This window comes from Ctenocephalides felis, unplaced genomic scaffold, assembly GCF_003426905.1.
Source record: "Ctenocephalides felis isolate EL2017-DRISC unplaced genomic scaffold, ASM342690v1 CF-g0.4_SCAFFOLD_03570, whole genome shotgun sequence".
NCBI classification, from domain to species: domain Eukaryota; kingdom Metazoa; phylum Arthropoda; class Insecta; order Siphonaptera; family Pulicidae; genus Ctenocephalides; species Ctenocephalides felis.
In genome coordinates this window covers 18953385-18971164 of record NW_020539724.1, presented here as the reverse complement: position 1 = coordinate 18971164, position 17780 = coordinate 18953385, and the positions used below count along the sequence as shown (strand labels likewise).

General features: G+C 26.7%; 2 protein-coding genes across 2 annotated transcripts in view; both read right to left on the bottom strand.

Moving 5' to 3' along the window:
- Positions 1 to 17780, bottom strand: part of LOC113383529 (protein kinase shaggy-like) — a 419230-nt gene that overhangs the window by 79264 nt on the left and 322186 nt on the right.
- LOC113383532 (estradiol 17-beta-dehydrogenase 2-like) overlaps positions 1 to 17780 on the bottom strand; it is a 261787-nt gene that overhangs the window by 199354 nt on the left and 44653 nt on the right. The window lies entirely within an intron of this gene.

Sequence of the window (17780 nt, the reverse complement as noted above, 5' to 3'; positions counted from 1 at the left end):
ACAAATTTTTGGAAAACAGAAAATAAAACACATTTTTTTACAATGATGAATGGCCGCGAGTTTTACTGAGCATAGTCAGATAGTTGTTTGATATTGTTATTTTTGTTGTAATAAATTGGTTTGGTTTTCACAATATAATTGCTCAAAGTAAAATTGGACCTTTGTGCCCCGCCTTGCCCTATATATAAATAAAGTAGGGAAATAAAAAAAACAAATGTTTTACATTTGCCCTATATTATATATTTTAATTATACCTCCAACAATATTTCTTTCAAGTAAACTACAGCATCTCTGTTAGCATAGAAAATACAATCGAATCTGAATCAGATTTCGCTTTCGCAAAGACTTTAATAAAAATAGTTGGAATAACATGAAGGTTTACACTTGAACGAAATTAATATTTCTTTATGGCCTAAACACCAACAAGACGGCCGTGTCAATGGCATGACCAAGGACTTTTTTCGTTAAACCGTGAAGATTCAAATTAACAACCACAAATACGAATTGTTTACTAGTAGTTCCAACTTCCAATTAACTTCCGAGTTAAATTCTTACATTACATAGATAAAAAATGATTTTTTTATATAAGTAATATCGTGGATTTCATTCAGATTCATTACAATTTAAATATTCAAGTTATTGTGTTTCGAAATCTCGGCTTGGGTTCAACGATCATAACCCAAGGTACACAAACGTTCCGCAGATTTAGAAGATTACAGAATACAAAAAAAAACTTTTATTTTTTGTTGGCAAAAACTAACTAGTTTTTGGAAGTCGTTAACCTTTTCTATGTGTACGATATACGTACGTGACATAATTATATAATATATGATATATATATATATATATATATATATATATATTATGTTATATATATATATATATATAAAGCAAAAATTTATAAAATAATTTTTAATTCTAAACGTTTCGACGTACAATTTGATGTCGTCATAAGTGAATCTATAAGATAAAAAATTGAAAAATGATTTTATTTGATTATTCTAGTATCTCCCTTTAATTTGATAAGTGTTGTTTTGTTATTTTTTACTTTTTATGTTCTATTTATAGCTTCTATACAAATATTAATTCCTATAGTTACCTAGATTATATAATTTTTTCAATTTTTTAACTTATAGATCCACTGATGATGACATCAAATTGTATGTCGAAACGTTTGGAATTGAAGATTATTCTATAAATCCTTGTTTTTTCTTTGTTTGATGTATCGCCCTTCAAAAACTTACTCATATATCTCAACATCAAAATTAACTACCGAATCATATATATAATTACATACACATATGTAATGAAAAACAAGCTCGTTTAAAAAAATATTAACAAGTATTCCATAAGTTTCGAGTACCAATTTGACTCTTCTTTAATGGTTTGAGCCATAGGTTCCCAAACTCTTCTGTGTCGTGGACCCCTTGGGCTTTGCCTTGGACTCCTTGGGCTTTTTTACTATCGCTTATATCATCGTTTTTCTTTTATAATTTTATAGCTGTATTAAAGTTTATTTATATTATATAATATTTTGATAAAATAATATTTGAAGTAAAACCTGTTATATGTATATATTTATTAACTGAATTTAAAATAATAATGAAAAAATAAAGTAAGCGACAAGCAAATGTTCAATTATCAACAATTTTCTAAGGTTAAATCTTACATCTCCCGACTAATGATGCCCTGTACCCCATGGTTCCTCGTGGACGACTTTTGGAACCACTGGTTCAAACAAATAAATTATTAAAAAAAACACAAAAACAAAAACACCCAAAAAATAAATTTTTGTAACGAAAATGATTTTAATTATTCTATATATAACAATTTGTAATAATATTACTTCTTGCCCAAGATCAATGAAACATTTTAACTTTTATTTTTTGAGCAATTATTTTTATATACTCAGTATATTTGCGACTTACAAAAAAGCGGAATTCTACCGAATTACACCAGTATATTTTTGTTTATCAAAGATTCGATCATATCAATTACCCTCTTCATGTATAAATACTCATATAATTAAAGTAATGGAGTTTGGTCTATATGTAGAACGATTCGAAGTTAAATAACAGAATAACAAAAATTCAATCAATTATATTAAATTAAAGAATATAGAAAAAACTAGTAGTGTATGGCATCGTGCCTTAAGGTAAATTGCTGCAACTTCCCGTATCAAAAATTAAATTTTTTAAAAAAGATTAAATTTTTTGATGCATGGATCAAGAAATACATTGGATCTCTTTTCGTCCTGGCTGGCTCCTTTAAAAATGCACATGAGGTAAAAAGGAGCAAATGACAAATTTTAGAAAAAATGGTAATGAAACATATTTCGATAATTATGAATTACTGAACATGCTGTAATGTAGATTATTTGGTTTAGGCAGTATAATTACATGAAGTCAGAATTGTTCCAAAACCCAAAGCAAAATTTTTTGGGCAGATTATTTCTTCAGGTGATTTCACCGAGATCCAACTTTTACTATATCAAAAGCAAACCTATCTTTAACAAAGTAAGATATTTATTACTGAAGATATCTAAGGCAATATTAAAATCGATATGAAAAGAACATAATTTATCAACCATCATCATTTCCTAGGAGTCCTTTATTAACAATTGGGTTAATTTTAGAACAAAGCATTATCACAGAAAGTCACGACTCGAAGCCATCAATACAGATTTGATCAAGAATTGATGATTGAATTTATCAAATTATAATATATAATGCGACTATTTATATGAACAAACAAACAGAAATTGCTCAAAAATATCCAAAAACCATTGGCAAAATTGTTTCAAAGCCCAAAGCAAAATTTCCTTTTTTTTAATTTTTTTTACATAATTGGCATCGCTTACTTAAAGCATTTAGCCTCCTACATTTCATTCTTCTTTATATTCGATATCATCTTCATATATTCTACACTATCTTGCATATATATATTCTATACTATATTTGTTATTTATATCCTATTCTATCTTAATGTTCTTTTAACTGATTACTTCATTCTTTTTTTTCTTATAATTCTGGTCTCCAATTCTAATCTTTTCTTGCATTTTTCTTATTTCTAATTTTATTCAAAATCCATACAACGATTCTAATTATATATAGTAGAATTTCTAATCAACAATTCAATTTTTATTAAACTTCTCATATATATATTTTATGTAATTGCCAAGAATCGATGAGCTAATCCAGCCACCAAAATTTTCTTAGTTACGCACAACCGAGACCCAACTTTTACTATATCAAAATCTTTATATCAAATAATTCTTACAAAGTAAGACATTTATTACAAATGATATCAAACGAAATATTAAAATCAAAATGAAAAGAACATGATTTATTAACCATCACCTTTTCCAAAGAGTCCTTTATTAACAATTGTGTTAATTTTAGAACAGAACATGATCACAGTAGCACGCAACGACTCTGTGCCATTAAATACAGATTAGTTTAAGAATTAATGATTGGAATTATCAAATTAACATTATAGAAAACTGTTTATTGATAATGTTGCGATTTATAGAAGCAAACGTGCTTTGCTCATAGAAACTCTAAAAACCATTGGCAAAATTGTTCCAAAATCTAGAGCGACATTTCCTTGGGTCGATCATTCATCGAGTGATCACCCAAAACGTACAACAGGGATCATTCCAACTTTTAGTATATCAAAAGCAAATAATTCTTACAAAGTAAGACATTTGTCATTAAGAATATCAAAGGCAATATTAAAATCAGAATGGAAAGAACATAATTTATTAACCATCACCTTTTCCAAAGAGTCCTTTATTAACAATTGTGTTAATTTTAGAACAGAACATGATCACAGTAGCACGCAACGACTCGGTGCCATTAAATATGATTTGATAATTGAATAATCTAATTATAGATTGAACGAAACGTAGTAGGGAAAATTTTCGTGTAAGAATTAGAGCAGTAAAAAGCAGATGCTCGGAATATAAAAAAATATTGGTATATTTTTGTATATTCTTTGAGCAAAGCAATTTTTGCTTGATGAATCATTGGATTAGACCTTTGCTCCGATGAACCGCTGGAAAATTTGACTGCAAGATTTTGGCAATTTCGAAGTCTAGACATAATTAATATATTTTCCAATATTCACGTAAAATTAACATAAACATGCTTATTTTTTATAAACCCGCATTAACCTAAAACTTTCCCACAACAATACATCATATTTAAATTTAGACACCAGAGTTGAAAACAAAAGTCAAAGTTTTAACTTCCCGTAGGATTAGTAATTAATTAAATCAGTGGATTTGTGAAAAATAGTTAGATTTTGGGCAAGATAGGTCCAGCGGCTGATTTTAAAATATTTTTTTTAAGTATTTCAAAAATGTATACCGGATTTTATAAAAACAAATATACAAAGTTTTTCTAAAAATTTCAAAAAAATTTTTTTACGTTTCCTTGCATAATTTCAAACTTTGCAATTCAGTTTCACAATGTTTATATAAAAAACGAGAAATATGTTGTAAGATTTTCGGAAACATTCCCATCATGTTTTGTTCATTATCTTTTCGTTCCTGTAGATAAACATAGATAAAAATCGTTTCCCAAAGATAAGCTTTTATATTATATTATAAAATACAACGATGGAATTTGCAGTATTTATAATAATTATTTGAAAATATATAAAACAATTATTAATAGTCATTGATAAATTTTTATTGATGATTGATTATTTTTATTTCGTGAATGTTTAGTCTACGGGAAGTTCCAGCAATTTGCCTTAAGGCACAGATTGTTATCATGTAATTTTCTTACAGAATTTGTACAAATTTTCCAATATCATGAATTGAGTGTTTTGAAAATTACAGATACAAAAATAAGGTATTTTTTAAATAATATAAAATATCAGGATTATGAACAAAAATTATTATTTATAAACAAAAACCAAACCGCTCTATGGCAAAATGTGCATTATTTATTTTTTCATATTTATTGGAAATTTAATATAGATTATTTTATTAAGTGTATCAAAAACATCCTTATATTTCGTATAAAACCAAAATTGTCGTGATTTATATTATGTACATAATATAAATCATAATATAGTACGTACTATATTAATATTTCAAAACAATGTTTTGATTTTGATATAAAATTCTGTAGAAAAACAACAATCACAGGCAAAGGTAGAGTCTGACACCATAATCATAAAAATGAAACTTTTTTCAGTGGAACTTCTGATTTCGAGTATAATACCCATTGAATGAATAAATAACTAGGTGTAAGTGCCATTTTGCCTTAAGGTAAGTTGAAATTTTCGGCATCTAAAATAATTTAATTAATCTATAAGCATCGGTATGAAGTAAATTGTTTCGAAGATGGAAAATATTTTCCAGATAATTACCAAAAGTTTAATCGAGGAGACAAATCATAACATAATATTGGTATGATTTTCTAAAACAATGAATAATAAACAAGAAAATTATTATAATATCAAAGAAAAAAAATTATGGAATCAAATTTACCTTGAAAGATAAATAATGATAACATTAACTTACCTATCTTTATTACCAAACAAATCAACGATATTAGCTATCAATTTCTTCAAAAATTATATATGTGGAATAATGTATTCTGCTTATTTTTTATATCACAAATTTGATGTCACTCATTACGAATATATAAAAAAATCTTATCTAAATTAAAAAATATTTTTTAAACACATATTCATAATAAGAAATTACTCGAATTATGACGATATGTGTGATGTCACGTTGCGCAATAAAATTGTATGCGCACTACCATATGATAGTTTTGTTCCAGATGTTTTCATAATGATTCAATCTATAGAAAATATAAAATGACAAACTCGGAACCTTTTTTTTATTGATTTGTTAATAACCAATTATCGGTAAATGAATTTTAGTTTTAGAATTCATGAATTATAGATTAATTGTATATCTGTCAGAAATGGTTACTATTGTATGTTCTCAGATCAAATGAGTTTCAATTATTTTGAATATGGAAGTTTTTTTTTTAAATATTTGAAAATTGGTTAAAAGTAATTACTATTATATTATTCAATCATCTGAGGTGGAACACCATAGACACATTCATCACAGAAGTTCTAAGACACTTGCTATTTTTGGAAAGAAGAAGAGAGAATAAAACCAATTAGTACGAAAAAATTATAGAATTCTAGAGCCTCCCCCCCGGCAATTACCGTGGGTACAAGAGACAAGATATAAGCGGAGGTCAGTATTAAACCTAGCAGATATTGAGCCCGAAATACCCAAACAAAAGACCTAGTCTGGGATGCGTTAATGCATTTCCTTCGCTATACAAGAAAAATAAGTAATATTTTCACACATCCATGCCATATGTTCAGAAATCTTTGAAACGTAAAGATATACATAAAATTTCAATTTAAAATTATTGAAAATTTAATTTATTGGGATCACTATAAAATACTCTAGTATTTTAAAAGATAAAGATACTATTAAACTTTGGAGATTGCTAGTATATGTCAGCATATCTTCGTGGGTAAATTGATGCAACTCACATGTCAGGAACGCAACTGCACGAATTTTTAAGAAAAATACAATAGAGAGCAAAGGCAACCCCTTGCACGTACATTTTAAGATTCATCCCCTTGGTCTCTTTTATTTTTAAACGGCAGCTGCTAGTTACTTCGATACAAGAGTATGGGTATATGTCTTTTCTTATATATTCTCCCTAATATTCGAAATGATGTGTTTTCCGGTTCGTCATAGGAAATCGCAAGTGTGTGCCGAGGCAAGTCATACAAAATATCAGTCGTTGAAAACTTCTCAAATATTGAAATAGTCAGAGTATTTCCTATAGATTTTGTAGTTTTCCACTCATTTTAATAAATATTTTCCTGTATATAACTGTGATTGACGAACATAGTCATCATGAATAAATAGCAGATTTTTGTTTATTGACGAGTATACTCGTCATGCGTATAAAACAAAGACCATTTGTTATTCCAATTACAATTTTTGAGGAAAACAAAATATATTTTAAAATGCCAAATTGTTTAGAATTTTTGGGGTTATGACTTAATAAAATAATTAGTTGTAAGTGACATTTTTTAAGGCAAGATGCTTGAGCTTTCCTGAACTTTCTTGAAAATGTGTCTCTACTGTTTGTTTTGCGATTAGTTTTCTGCTTTTCATCAAAAACTATTCTTACTTTGGGAGCGTCACAGTTTGCTGGTTAAGAAAGTCAGAAACATATCTGTGCAACTTCTATTTTTTGAATTACTACAAATTGATTTTGCCAAATAGAACTCGTTTAGTTTAGAAGATTTATATTTGAGACTAACTAAGTGAAGGACTACAGAATTATTTTAATAAGTGTACTGACTACTGTTTGAATTATTTAGGAACAAATTTCTATAATACAGACTAGCACTATCAGATTTATAGGTATCACACTAATTAAAAAACGTATTAAAAATGTCTATTATTAATGATAAGAATAATAATAATGCAATGTTTGAAAACTCAAAATATCTGCTACTTTATGATGTGCATCTAAAATAATTTACTATAATGTTGGAAAACAAACGATATAGATAGAAGTACTCTTGACACAACGAAAAACACAATTTAGTAAAATTAAGATAAAATTGAATGTTATTTCTTGCAATAAAAATTATATCTCGCTCTAGTATTTGTACAGTAGCATTTATTCTCATTAAATAAATCACAGAATAGTACCATCATCTCTAGATCTCAAATCTAGAAATTTTAATCGGTCCAAATAAATTTCTGCAGCATATGTATATCAAAAATTCGATTTTCAAATCGTGTATATAATAAAAATACTGATAATATTCATAAACGTTGAAACCATAGGCGATTAATTAAAAATAAAACTGAATTACAAAATATAGATCTCCATATTAAAAACTCTTACCAGTGCAAGTGAATAGCATTATCCAAAAAGTAACACTTATCCAATTAATGTTTTCCAAACTATTCACAGTTTTAAATTAAACTAATTATCAAAAACTTGATTAAATTTTATATTATGTAACAGTTCATAAATTCAATAAATATTCTAATAATTAACACTGTTTAAAATTTGTAGATAAAAATGTAATACAAAAATTGTATATTTTTGTATGTGAATAAATTCATATCAAGCACAGTTTTTTAACCGAGTTCATTCGGTGTTAATTAGCACTATCACACAAAAACACTAATTAATAGATTAATATATATTATGAAATAGAAATATTTTAATCAAATTATTTTATTCATAAGAACAATTAAACAATATCAATAAACCTATCACTACCACACATTTTTTTCACAAATAATTATTACTATGGTTATACTTCGAAAAGTGGGATTGTTTCTAACTGGCAATTTTAACTTTAACGTTAATTTTATAATATCAAAACAATTTAAAAATAGAAATTACATCGAAATCTGAATTTTAACAATATTATTTATCAATATTGCAACCGCAGAAGAACGTGTTTGTTTTTATAAAGTATCTAATAACAAATTAATCTTTTCCAGAAATAGGATAAATTATATGAATCATTTAATTATATAATGAAAAGAGGTATTAAATCAATAAAAAAATCACTTGAAATTGATTATGCATAATTAATTTTTATCATTATGAAAAAAGCTCTCAAATTGAATCGACCAAATAAAATTTAATTCAAAATCTTAAACGATTGTAAGTTTTTGCAAAAATTTTCTGGAAAAAAAGTTCTAGTAAATGCATACATTTTGTACCATTGTTTACTATTATTCGTATATTTATAGAAGAGTTTTATTAATTAAATTGAATGTGTAATAATTGAGTGTAATAATAAAAACTTGCATAAATCCAGACGTAAAATAAAAATTACCTACAAATATCTAAATTAATAAATCGTGATAAATTTGAATCAAAATATAAATAGCATCAATAGATATTTATGTTATGTTTATTTATTAATGCTTGTTTTTATGTAAAAAATTAAAAATTAATTTATAAATAAATTAATTCAAGAAAATGAGGAAATTTTGATCAATAGTATAAAACTGTTGTCCATCAGATTCAAATTTCAATTCAGAGGATTTTAATTAAAGCCAGAGCAAAAAGCGTGGCAGGGAAAGCTAGTATATATATATATATATATATATATATATATATATATATATATATAGAATAGATGCGTACAAGTCTCCTACGTAATTAATTCTAATTAAGAGGTTTATTAAATATTAATCCAACAATTATACGTTTATTTAAGGAAGGCTTAAGATTTCATAACAAACAGAACTCCTACAAATAATGATTTGATTGATTGAATTATAAATGAATATTAATTAAAAATTATAGATAAATATAATTTTGATAGACGTAAGTTTAATGGAATATTTATACTCAAATATTGTTTCATTAAAATTATCTAAAAATATTTAATTTATTTTTAAATATAATGATGTTAAAGTGTTAAATTTATTTTAGTTCGTACAATTTTATTTTTATCTCTTGTGATTATCTACATCTTCAGAAGAAAGTCTAATAAATATAATATTTATAAATAACATTTATAACTAGGTTGTATTATTACTATTACTATTTTTCAAGATTTTTTATAATCAATCATTAATAACAATTATTTTATATAAAAGAGGTTCAAATTCAAATCTGCAATTTATAATTAAAAATCAGCTAGACAATTGATAATTTTAATTATTGATATACATTAATCAGACTAATTTTGTTAATTTAAAATTATGCGTAGAACAAAATTTAATATGTGTACGCAGATATATATTTTGTAATTATTATTAAAGTGTGTGATATAATTTAACTCCAAAGAATTTGAGATTGATAAAGCATATTAATTAAAAAACATATAAATAAATAATGTATAAACTCATTTATTTTTATTATTTTTAAAACTTAATGTTGACATGATAAAAATTAATATCGATTCAATTGTAAAATTGATTATAGAAAAACACGACTAGACTAGATAATTAATTATTTAAATAAATGATATACATTAGTTCTAATAATTTTGTTAATTTATTCGCAGATCAAAATTTAATATGTGATGCGCAGTTAAATGTTTTATATATATACGCTAATTGTTAAAGTTTTTGGCATAATTTAATTTAACCAAATAATTTTAATATGAGGTTGATAAAGCATATTATTAAAAAAAAAATGGATAATTTTTTAAAAATTTGATGTGTAAAATATTCTCATTAGTTCAAATTCAAATCTGAAATTGATTACTAAAAAACACGACTAGATAATTAATTATTTAAATAAATGATTTACATTGGTTGTAATAATTTTGTTAATTTAAATTCGTAGAACAAAATTTAATATGTGATGCGCAGTTATATATATTTTGCAATAATTATTAAGGTTTTAGATAAAATTTAAATCGATTAAACAATTTCCAAATGATATAAATAAAGCATATTAATAAAAGAATAATTTAAAATTCTGGAATATTTGATTTTTTGAAAATTAATATTGGTTCAAATTCAAATCTAAAATTAATTAATGAAAACACGATTGTTTATATTAGTTGAAATGTTAATTTTAATAAACGCATATCAAAATTCCTGTAAATAGAACAATTCAATAATAAAAGAAAAAGTTCATTTTAATATAAATTTAATATCATTTGCATTTTATTACGTAGGTCATCTAAAATTATAAACCCAAATCATCACTCCAATTATATCATTTACGAACAACCATATCATTTTAAAACAAATAAATATTAACATCCAAAACACTGACTCATTTCATTTGAAAACTATTTACATTCTCCAACAAGGTAAATATTTAATGTTTCCAATTACAACAAACGCTTTTGCTTTATATAATAATTATACAATTTGTTTATAATTAACTAACACTTTATTAATAGCGCTTAATGGTTTCATTTTGTTGAATTTCAGTTCGCGAATGTTTTTCGTTTTGCGTTTTGCGGCGTACTAACCATCTTGCTATAGATCATATAGAACCGGCGAATATGGACGAACTGATTTCACGTGTGTTAGTGCGGATGTGTACCTGAGACAGGGGTTTCAAACCTTCTGCCCGAGGGCGGAAATAGATTGATTTTTGTGATAAATGACTGATTTAGTCGACTAGTACACTGAGAGTTAAGGGTATAATAAGGGTAAGTACCAGGTTAACACTTACTACAAAGTTAACATAACTAAAACTTAGCCTTAAGAAATCTATGGAAATGGCCGTTTTATAAATTTTTGAAATATATATATTCGTCAAGCCAAAACGGGCTGTTAGTATTGATCTTAATTGTCCAAAAAAATTAGAAGAACAATATATCACCATGTTTGGAAGTTACGAGCTTCTAAGTGCAACCTAGAGCTTTGGTGAAATTATGACCATTTTCAGTTATGGTGGTTACTTTTTATTAATTTACGAGCTTTTAAGTGCTTAAGAGATTTTTTCCCTGCTCGTCAATCTATACTTGCAAGTTCATAAAAAAAAAATCAATTTTTTGAAAAATTTATATGAACTTCCCCCTTAAGTGCAACCTAGAGCTTTGGTGAAATTATGACCATTTTCCGGTTATGGTGGTTACTTTTTATCAAGTTACGAGCTTTTAAGTTCGACCTACAGCTTTGGTAAAATTATGACCATTTTCCGGTTATAGTAATTATTTTTTATTAAGTTACGAGCTTTTATGTGCGACCTACAGCTTTGGTGAAATTATGACCATTTTTCGATTATGGTTGTTACTCTTTATTAAGTTACAAGCTTTTAAGTGTAACCTACAGCTTTGGTAAAATTATAACCATTTTTCGGTTACGGCGGTTACTTTTTATTAAGTTACGAGCTTTTATGTGCAACTTAGAGCTTTGGTGAAATTATGACCATTTTTGGGTTGTTACTTTTTGTTAAGTTACGAGCTTTTAAGTGCAACCTAGAGCCTTGATAAAATAATGACAATTTTTCGGTTATGGTGTTCAGTTTTTATTAAGTTACGAGCTTTTAAGTGCAACCTAAAACTTTGATGAAATTATGACCATTTTTCGGTTATGGTGGTTACTTTTTATTAAGTTACGAGCTTTTAAGCGCAACCTAAAGCTTTGGTGGAATTGTTTAATTTTTACTAATTTTGTTAATTTAAATTTTAAAATCGTAACCATGAACAACATTTCTAGAAGCACAAACAAAAACATTAACACAATAGTCCCTCCTAGTTTTCAAGAATTAGGACTTTTTGTAGCTAACTATGAATTGAAAATGTTTAAAATCGGCCGACTTTGAGTGGCCTCCTTAAAAAAATGTGCTAAAGGTGTTGGCAAGTTTCATGAAAAGTTGGCGCATTTAATCCGGATAGTAAAACATTTAATAATTTTATTATTGAAACATTTCGAGTAAAACAAGGCACGATTTTTGCTAGTAGATTTTATTCACAATTAGTTTAGACAAGCATTTAAATTAATTGCGAGTAAAATGCACTAGAAAAATTATACCATATTTTTTTACTCAAAAATTTTCAACAATAAAATTAGCAAATATTTTACCATTTTACAATGATGATTGAATGCGCCAAATTTTCATGAAACTTGCCAGCACACTTTAGTACTTTTTTTTATAAGAGACCATCTCAAAGTCGCCCGAGTTTAACAATTTTAAATTCATAGTTCAAAAAAAGTCTTAATTCTTGAAACTTTGGAGTAATTGTGTTATTATTTTTCGCTGAAATTCTAACAATTTTATTCATGATTAATAAATGATAAAAATTAATCATTAATAACCAAAAATAGTCATCATTTCACCAAAGTTCCAAGTTGTACTTGAAAGCACATAATTTCCAAATAACGTGAGATTTCTTTTTCTAATCTGTTTTTTCAGAAGAGTCAACGAGTCAAGACCCCGTTTCGGCTTCACTCCAAAGTGATATTGCTTATTACAAGAACATTTAATAATTATTTTGGTATATTAGAATATGGCTTGCCTGAAAAAAGCAATCCAGTAGTTGTCTTTCTAGTAAGGACATAATATAACTATAATAAACAGTATTTTTGACTCCATACTTTTATGCAGCCAGGCCTCTGAGAGAAACCCTTGATATCAAGAATGGGATCGAACCTGGGACTAGGATTTGCTCTATTTGAATTAAAATATGTATTTATTTATTATATAGTATTACAATAACATATTCTTTGAACTATCAGTTTAGGCGTTCTCTGGAGAACTCAATTTATCCCTCTATACTCCCATGCTTATTTACAAGTAATCTCCCATACAAACACCCGCGCACATATCTCCATTTTATTATAGAAGATACCAAACTTCCAATTTCCATTATTTTGTAATTTCAATAACTTGCCCTACAAGAAGTTAAAAATAGAAGTATAAGCACGACGTGGGCGCATATTGAAGAAATTGCTGCTTACTAAATTACACACTCTTTTAGCTCAATTATCTGTTGTACTGATGCAATATAGCAACATCATGATGAAATTTATTTTTGAAAAACATATACATTTGGAATGTTAAGATATTTAGCAAAGGTTAAATCTACATTGATTCGTATAAAATTAGCGTTAACTAATAAAATACCCATTAGAATTTTTTTTCATTCATCATACCCGAACGTCCAATCACTAGATTGGGATACGATTTAGACATTTTTAAATATGTACTAGCAAAAATTTGCTGTTATTCCATATGAAATATAATATGGAATTTTCTATGATGATTTTAGGTAATGGTTGTTGTAATGGTTTCTGATGGTTACATAAAATCAACTTTAATTCATTCCAGCGTTGAACATAATTTCAATCGAGTAAAGTTTGAATCAAATTGATTAAAAAATCAGGGTAAATAGTCATTTACACCAAGATTCAACAAAATTGAGAGAGTTTTGCCTAGGGATAAGCTTTCATACAATTTACTAATGCATTTGGTTTAAATATTTCATTACTTAAAGGGTGAGAACAAATTCACAGAAAATAAGAAAAATTATTCAAAAAGGTTGAAATATTTTCACATCAACATAAACTATCACATTATTAGTGGTAGTGATTACTTAGTAATCTTCATAAAGTTATTAATGAAATGAAGTAAGAAAAATCCTAAGAGAGTTAATGTTAATACCCAAAAATATATAACTAATCTCGTAATATTTAAGGGCTTCTTTGGGAGTATCATAAGTAAAAAACGTCATCAAAGACAGAAGCACCATTCATTACACAAAATTTGAGAACCACTACAGTAAAGTAACTATTTATCTAACCAACTATACATTACAAAAATATTGAGAAGGCTAACATCCAGAAGAATCCTAGACTTCACTTAAAGAATTGTAGACTTCATTTAATGAAGAAAAATCATAGACTTAAGTTTATGAAGAAAGTTCATAGACTTCACTTTCCAAAGTGAGCTCTAAAGGTTTATTTTATTTTATTAGAAGTTTTCGAACTTACACGATTTTTGAAAATAAAATTTGTTTAGCGTTAAACACTAAACTATATTTTGCTTATACATATTTATAATACAATTTTCATTGTTTTACTGTTAAAATACAACACTACAAAATGCACCTTACAGTTACGTATTTTTAGTAGTCTATGAGTATGATTAAAATATGTAGATAAGATGGAAACCCCCCATTTTATGACCAAAACTAAATTTTATGTGTGTATAAGCTAGTTCGTTTGGAATACCAAAACAAAGATTTTGTGAATCATTTTGTTTTTAATTAATGTTTATATATAATTGATAGTATAAATTTGATCAAGGTGAGCTATTTGCTAGAATAGAATTTATTAATGGAATAAATTAATATTCGTACAATTTATTAAATGTGTTTGATATTAAATATATTAATATTTATTTTTAGGTCGATGTGTTTCTTATTCATTATATTCAAAATTGACAAAAAGGGCATTTTTAGTGATTTTCGTTTAACACAATTATTCCATATAAAAGTTAATTTTTCTAGTTACACGATTTTTATGGACCCTATCTTCCGTGTAAAACAGGTGTATTATACACGTATATATATATATACACCGTGTATATAGTTATTAGCTGATCACGGTATAGAATGTACTTAAGGGGGGCGTTCATTAATCGTGAGGCTATCAGGGGGAGGGGGGTTTGACAAAAAATCACGTAAAGGGAGGGATGTAGTAAGATATCACGTGTATTTATTTTTACCTAAATTTTCAAATAAAAAAAACAAATATTATTCGTCGTTCTCGTAAATTGGATAAATTTGATCGGAAAATTATATGTAATTAAAAATGCACGTAATATTTGTGAGGGAAGGGGGTGTGATACTAAATATCACGACCAAGAGGGAGGGGGGTCTTTAAATCTCTGAAAAATCGATCACGTGATTATTAAACGCCCAATAATTCAAAAATATTTGAATTGTTTCTTGAATGTTATTATAGAAAATTTAAATATTATTACAATATAATAATTATTATTATGTTTTGATACGCATATTATGCGTGGGCACGTGTTCGAAATCCTCCCAATGTATTTGTGAATATGCGCGCTATTATATAGATGATACACAAATGAGTTTTGCGCGTCAATTTTTTAATAAAAGTTTTAACTGAATTTGTTGGGAAAAAACAATAATCCAATCACTGTGGAGTGATGCAATGAAAATATCAAATTGATGATTGTTTGTTTTGAAAATACAATATATGATATTCATCAGCGACCAATTATTCGATGGAATTATTGATGACAATGTTGACCTTTAGGATATATATTCGTCATAAAGACTAATTAGTTTAAAGAGCTCGAGTATAAATATTTATATTTGATATATAATAGCTTACTGTTTATAAGGGTAGTCAGATTATCATTATGTTTTATTGTTATATACGATGATGCTATAGCATCCATGTCAAGTATTACGCTTCCATTTCACGCATAGTGCTTGCTCGAACTATGTGCAAATTAACACAACTTGATAGAAAAAATTTTTTGGCTTAAATTAACTGGCGAACTAATATCAAAGATTATGTAAAATATTTGTGTGCTAAACAAAAGTATAAGAGCAGCTCTATATCAAGAAAATAAGTGATATAAAAAACTTTTATAAATGCGTATTAATAATGGAAATATAGATATTAATGCACCACCAGCTAATGATGATGAATTAAAAAATCCAAAAATTTCTCCATATAGTGCAGTTCAAAAATTCGTGCTATGGGATACATAATTTGATTATAAGTTATCAACAAATCTCTAATAAAATTCAGAGGTTTTTGACTAAAATCAATAGCTTAATGAATTAGAACAAATTCGCCATAATTATTGTATCCGTATCAAATCTAAATATTTATGTACTTTTTGCTAATTATTTTGGTACATTCGCCTAAATAGAATAATATTTGATATAATCGCCTAAACAAAATATCATTTAAGATTTATATATGACAAGCTATAGAAATAGTTCAACTAACACAATTGCAAATATATATAAACACCTAATTATATCTTTAATAAGCTATGTCCAATTTACTAGGCCAATATACACATTGCAAAAAACGCCAAGCCAAACTATTTCCTGATTGATCCCTAGCAATTTTATCCATACTCCTTTTGCAAACCAATGAAATGTGTTTTTTTTGAAAATTATTAACTTTTCCCTTTTTTTGCCCAAACCCAAGTCCATTTTACTCGTGCCGCTCTTGAGATCATCAGAGAACTACCTTGAAAGACCTTGGAAAACTTTTATAGATTTATAACATAGAAAAGATGCAAATCTAACTAAATCTCCGAGATATTGATTGATTGACTCTCTATAAAATACCAAATATACCCAAATATTCCAAAATACACCCAATATTTACAATACTTTTACAAGGATTCAGCTATTAGTGTTTTTTAATTGTTTTAATCACTACAAGTGCTATAAAAACATAAAACTTTTATGATTCTTTTGTTGACTTTTCACCTGGGTTAGATAATTTTACTCTGTCTATATTTTAATAGGAATAATATGAAAAATATTCTTTTTAATCGGTAGTTCAATATTTTTGCTTGCTGATTTGATTACATTATTGTTCGGACGTATTTTCGTTTTATTATATTGGCCATGAAGGTGAAAATCTTCATGGCATTGAGTTTTTACACGGATGGTTGCTACCCCTGGTAGAGGGGTAGCAGAGAGTTTAATAGGACTATTGTTCAATTCTAAAAGAAAAGCCCGCGAAACAAGATGTTTAATAATAATAAATAAATATAACTTCTTTCATTATAACTTAGTGACAAATCAGTGATTGTAATAAGAACTGCAAACAAATAAATAATATACAAACAAATCAGTATTTAGCTACTTGGGTTAAATTATAACCCAACAACCTGAGTTAATCGAAAGAGAGTTTAAAATTAATTAATAAATTCTATAACTACGTACATAGAAACAATTATATTGAAATTATATTGACTCTATATAGGTAAATTAACCGATCAAAAAGGATATTTCTCATTTTATGCTAATAAAAATGGACGAAGCAAAATTATCTTACCGCGATGAAAATAGTATAGAAATCAAGAAATTACATGTTTTTCATATCACTTGTAGTGATTGAAGCAATAAGAGGACACTAATGACTGAATCCTCAGGTTCTGGTTTATAAGGAATAAAATATTGTGTATATTGCATATATTCTAATATGAAGAAGATAAAGACAACGAGCATCAACAACCTCATTTCAAATGTAGGATGGTCCGCCTTAAATTTGCTTGATAACAATCTCTAATATGCATTATTAATCGAGTTTTGCA